Below are 5000 nucleotides of genomic sequence, written 5' to 3'. Positions count from 1 at the left end.
GGAGTCTCTCCCTGGGCCTGGCTGGAGGTCCGGGAGCTGGGCCCGGTGCTGGAGCTCCGTTCCCGGGGTGCGGGAGCCCCCTGTCCCGCAAGCCAGCCGAGGGTCTGGGCGCTGGGACCGGGTGTCCACCGGGGCCCGGGGAGGCTCTCCCCGGCCTGGCTGGGGGTCCGGAAGCTGGGCCCGGTGCTGGAGCTCCATCCTGGGGTACGGGAGCCCCCTGTCCCGCAAGCCAGCCGAGGGTCCGGGCGCTGGGGACGGGTGTGCACCGGGGCCCGGGGAGGCTCTCCCCGGCCTGGCTGGGGGTCCGGAAGCTGGTCCCGGGCCCGGTGCTGGAGCTCCGTTCCCGGGGTGCGGGAGCCCCCTGTCCCGCAAGCCAGCCGAGGGTCCGGGCGCTGGGGACAGGGTGTCCACCAGGGCCCGGGGAGGCTCTCCCTGGCCTGGCTGGGGTTCGGAAGCTGGGCCCGGGTCCGGGGCTTGTGCTCCGTCCCAGTGTCCCAGGGAGCGGGAGCCCCCCGTCCTGCAAGCCAGCCGAGGGTCCATGCGCTGGGGAAGGGTGTCCACCGGGGCCCAGGGAGTTTCTCCCCGGCCTGGCTAGGGTTCTGAAGCTGGGACCGGGCCCGGGGCTCTTGCACCGTCCGGCGGGCCCCGGGGTGCGTGAGCCACCCCCGTCCTGCAAGACAGCCGAGGGTCTAGGTGCTGGAGACAGGGGTCCACCGGGGCCCAGGGAGGCTCTCTCCGGCCTGGCTGCTATCAGAAGCAGGGACCGGGCCGGTGTGCAGGAGTGGCTGGCTTTATCTGCTACGCTGACGGAGCGTAGTTTTCTGCCCACCCCTATACAACCGTGTGGTTTGTGAGAACCCGTCCTGCGGCCTGGTAAGGGTCCGGGTGCCCGTGACGTGGTCCATTGGGCGAAGGGAGTCTCCCCAGACCTGGCTGGGATCAGAAGCAGGGACCGGGCCAGGTGGGTGGGTGGCTGGCTAAGTCCTTTCCACTGCGTAGTAGGAGTTTGCTTAGGGCTGGGCGGACTTTGCGTAGCAGAATTTTAAAAAAATTTGTGGAAAACGAGAGCACATCCTGAGTAGGGCTGGGCGGACTTTGCCTAGCGCAACTACGCACTATTCTGAAGAAAATTGTGGAAAACGAGCGCACAACCTCATGGACTGTGTGCCCGGGACGGGTCCCTCGTGCTTGGGCAGGCTCCCCGACCTCCCCAGCCTGGCTGTGTTGAGAAGCAGGGACCGGCCCCGGGCCTCCTGATTTTTGGTCAGGGCCTGGGATCCCACGTCCTGCGGCCTGCCAAGTGTCCATCTGCCCGGGACAAGGGACCCTGGTGCAGAGCCCCGGAGCCCTGCAAGGGCAGTCGGGAGCCCTACCGCTATGGCTCGGTGTGGGCAGCTGGGAGTCCTTCCGGTCCCGGCCATCTGGTCGCACCTTTCCCTCGGCCATCTGGTCGCGCGCAATGCTTTCCAATGGGGCGACCAGATGGCCGGGCCGGCCTGGAAGTCCCGATGAGGGTCCATTCGCCTCGCGGATCCCAGCCAGGGCTCCAGGAGGCCGGGCGCGTCCGCGCCTAGGGTCCCCTCCGTCACTCGGAGCGCGAGGGTTACAAGAAAGGTGGGTAGCCTTCCTCCGGATTAGTAGGGGCAGGGTATGCCGGGACACCCCTCCTGGGGATTGCGGTTCTCAGGCGGGGACCAGATGGGCCAAGCCCGGACGACACTTCCCCGGGGCGTCGGGTGCTTCCTCCTCCAGCCCGCGGCGAGGCAAAGTGCCCAGGACGGGCTCCATGGGTCTCCCGGGCGTCCCCCGAGGCCTGCAGCCCCAAAGCCCTGCAGACCCTGGAGCCCTTCAGCACGGAGCCCTGGAGCCCTGCAGGCCCGGAACCCTAGCAGGCCCAAGGCCCTGCAGCCCCGGAGCCCTGCAGGCCCGGAGCCCTGCAGCCCCGGAGCCCTGCAGGCCCAGAGCCCTGCAGCCCCGGAGCCCTGCAGCCCCGGAGCCCTGCAGCCCCGGAGCCCTGCAGCCCCAGAGCCCTGCAGCCCCGGAGCCCTGCAGCCCCGGAGCCCTGCAGGCCCAGAGCCCTGCAGGCCCAGAGCCCTGCAGCCCCGGAGCCCTGCAGCCCCGGAGCCCTGCAGCCCCGGAGCCCTGCAGGCCCAGAGCCCTGCAGCCACGGAGCCCTGCGTGGGCAGGCGGGAACCCTACCGCTATGGCTCGGGCAGACGGGAGCCCTTTCAGTTGCCGGCCACCTGGTCGCGCCTTTCCCCTCGGCCATCTGGTCGCGCGCAATGCTTTCCAATGGGGCGACCAGATGGCCGGGCCGGCCTGGAAGTCCCGATGAGGGTCCATTCGCCTCCCGGATCCCAGCCAGGGCTCCGGGAGGCCGGGCGCGTCCGCGCCTAGGGTCCCCTCCGTCACTTGCAGCGTGCGGGTTACAAGAAAGGGGGGTATCCTTCCTCCGGATTATTAGGGGCAGGGTATGCCGGAACACCCATGCTGGGGCTGTGCGGTTCATTGCCGGGGACCAGATGGGCGACGCCCGGGCAACATCCTCCAAGGCCTCCGGGGGCTTCCCTCCTCCGGGCCGCGGCATGGCAAAGTGCCCAGGGACGGGCTCCACGGGTCCCGGGCAGTCCTCCCCCGGGCGCCCAGGCCCCGAGAGCTCCGGTGGACCTCCCCGTGCCCGAGGCCAACCCGGGAAGCAGAGTCCCCCCCCGAGCCCTTGGTGTGAGGGTGGGCAGGCGGGAGCCCTACCGCTATGGCTCGGGCAGACGGGAGCCCTTTCAGTTGCCGGCCATCCGGTCGCTCCTTTCCCCTCGGCCATCTGGTCGCGCGCAATGCTTTCCAATGGGGCGACCAGATGGCCGGGCCGGCCTGGAAGTCCCGATGAGGGTCCATTCGCCTCCCGGATCCCAGCCAGGGCTCCAGGAGGCCGGGCGCGTCCGCGCCTAGGGTCCCCTCCGTCACTCGCAGCGCGCGGGTTACAAGAAAGGAGGGTATCCTTCCTCCGGATTAGTAGGGGCAGGGTATGCCGAAACACCCATGCTGGGGTTGTGCGGTTCATTGCCGGGGACCAGATGGGCTACGCCCGGGCAACATCCTCCCAGGTCCCCGGGGCTTCCCTCCTCCGGGCCGCGGCATGGCAAAGTGCCCAGGGACGGGCTCCACGGGTCCCGGGCAGTCCTCCCCCGGGTACGCCCAGGCCCCGAGAGCTCCGGTGGTCCTCCCCGTGCCTGAGGCCCAGCCGGGAAGCAGAGTCCCCACCCCGAGCCCCTGGTGGGTGGGCAGGCGGGAGTCCTTTCAGTTGCCGGCCACCTGGTGGCTCCTTTCCCCTCGGCCATCTGGTCGCGCGCAATGCTTTCCAATGGGGCGACCAGATGGCAGGGCCAGGCCTGGAAGTCCCGATGAGGGTCCATTTGCCTCTCAGATCCCAGCCGGGGCTCCAGGAGGCCGGGTGCGTTCGCCCCTAGGGTCCCCTCCGTCACTCGGAGCGTGCGGGTTTCAAGAACGGGGGGTAGCCTTCCTCCGGATTACTAGGGACAGGGTACTCTGGGACCCCTCTCGGTCCTCAGCCGGCAACTGGGTCCTGCCGTGTGGCAGGGTGGCCGGAGGGCCTTCCCCTGCGCGCCCGGGAGCCCCGGATGGGTCCAGGGGCCCGGCCGGGCCCCGGGTCGGGGTCTCCGGCCCCGGGTGCCGTCCCCCGGCCTGCGGCACCGCCAAAGGCCCGGGACGGGGTTCCGTTGTGGCCGGGGTGCCTCCCGTGGCTGGATTGGGTTCAGGAGCTCCGGCCGGGCCCCGGGGAGGGCGGCCTCCCCGCCCCGGTCTCCGTCCCGGGTCCTGCCGCGTGGCAGGGTGCCCGGGGAAGGGTCCGGAGGGCCCGGGGAGGCTTCCCCTGCACCTGCGGTCCTCGGAGCCCCGGCTGGGTCCAGGGGCCCGGCCGGGCCCCGGGTCGGGGTCTCCGGCCCCGGGCGCCGTCCCCCGGCCTGCGGCACTGCCAAAGGCCCGGGACGGGGTTCCGTTGCGGCCGGGGTGCCTCCCGTGGCTGCATTGGGTTCAGGAGCTCCGGCCGGGCCCCTGGGGGCCCCGGGGAGGGCAGGCTCCCCACCCCGGTCTCCGTCCCGGGTCCTGCCGCGTGGCAGGGTGCCCGGGGAGGGGTCCGGAGGGCCCCGGGAGGCTTCCCCTGCGCCTGCGGTCCCCGGAGCCCCGGCTGGTTCCAGGGGCCCGGCCGGGCCCCGGGTTGAGGCCTTTGGCCCCGGGCCCAGTCCCCCGGCCTGCGGCACTGCCAAAGGCCCGGGACGGGGTTCCGTTGGGGCCGGGGAGCCTCCCCTCGCTCGTCTGGGTCCCGGAGCTCCGGCCGGGCCCCTGGGGGCCCCGGGGAGGGCGGCCTCCCCACCCCGGGCTCCGTCCCGGGTCCTGCCGCGTGGCAGGGTGCCCGGGGAGGGGTCCAGAGGGCCCGGGGAGGCTTCCCCTGCGCCTGCGGTCCCCGGAGCCCCGGCTGGGTCCAGGGGCCCGGCCGGGCCCCGGGTCGGGGTCTCCGGCCCCGGGCCCCGTCCCCCAGCCTGCGGCACTGCCAAAGGCCCGGGACGGGGTTCCGTTGTGGCCGGGGAGCCTCCCCTCGCTCGTCTGGGTTCCGGAGCCCCGGCCGGGCCCCTGGGGGCCCCGGGGAGGGCGGCCTCCCCGCCCCGGGCTCCGTCCTGGGTCCTTCCGCGTGGCAGGGTGCCCGGGGCGCGGTCCGGAGGGCCCGGGGAGGCTTCCCCATCGCCTGCGGTCCCGGGAGCCCCGGCTGGTTCCAGGGGCCCGGCCGGGCCCCGGGTCGGGGTCTCCGTCCCCGGGCCCTGTCCCCCGGCCTGCGGCACTGCCAAAGGCCCGGGACGGGGTTCCGTCGTGGCCGGGGAGCCTCCCCTCGCTCGCCTGGGTTCAGGTGCTCCGGCCGGGCCCCTGGGGGCCCCGGGGAGGGCGGCCTCCCCGTCCTGGGTCCTTCCGCGTGGCAGGGTGCCCGGGGCGCG

Source organism: Triturus cristatus, unplaced genomic scaffold (assembly GCF_964204655.1).
Source record: "Triturus cristatus unplaced genomic scaffold, aTriCri1.1 SCAFFOLD_936, whole genome shotgun sequence".
Taxonomy (NCBI): domain Eukaryota; kingdom Metazoa; phylum Chordata; class Amphibia; order Caudata; family Salamandridae; genus Triturus; species Triturus cristatus.
The sequence above is the reverse complement of the archived record's forward strand: the minus strand, read 5'-3'. Positions refer to the sequence as shown.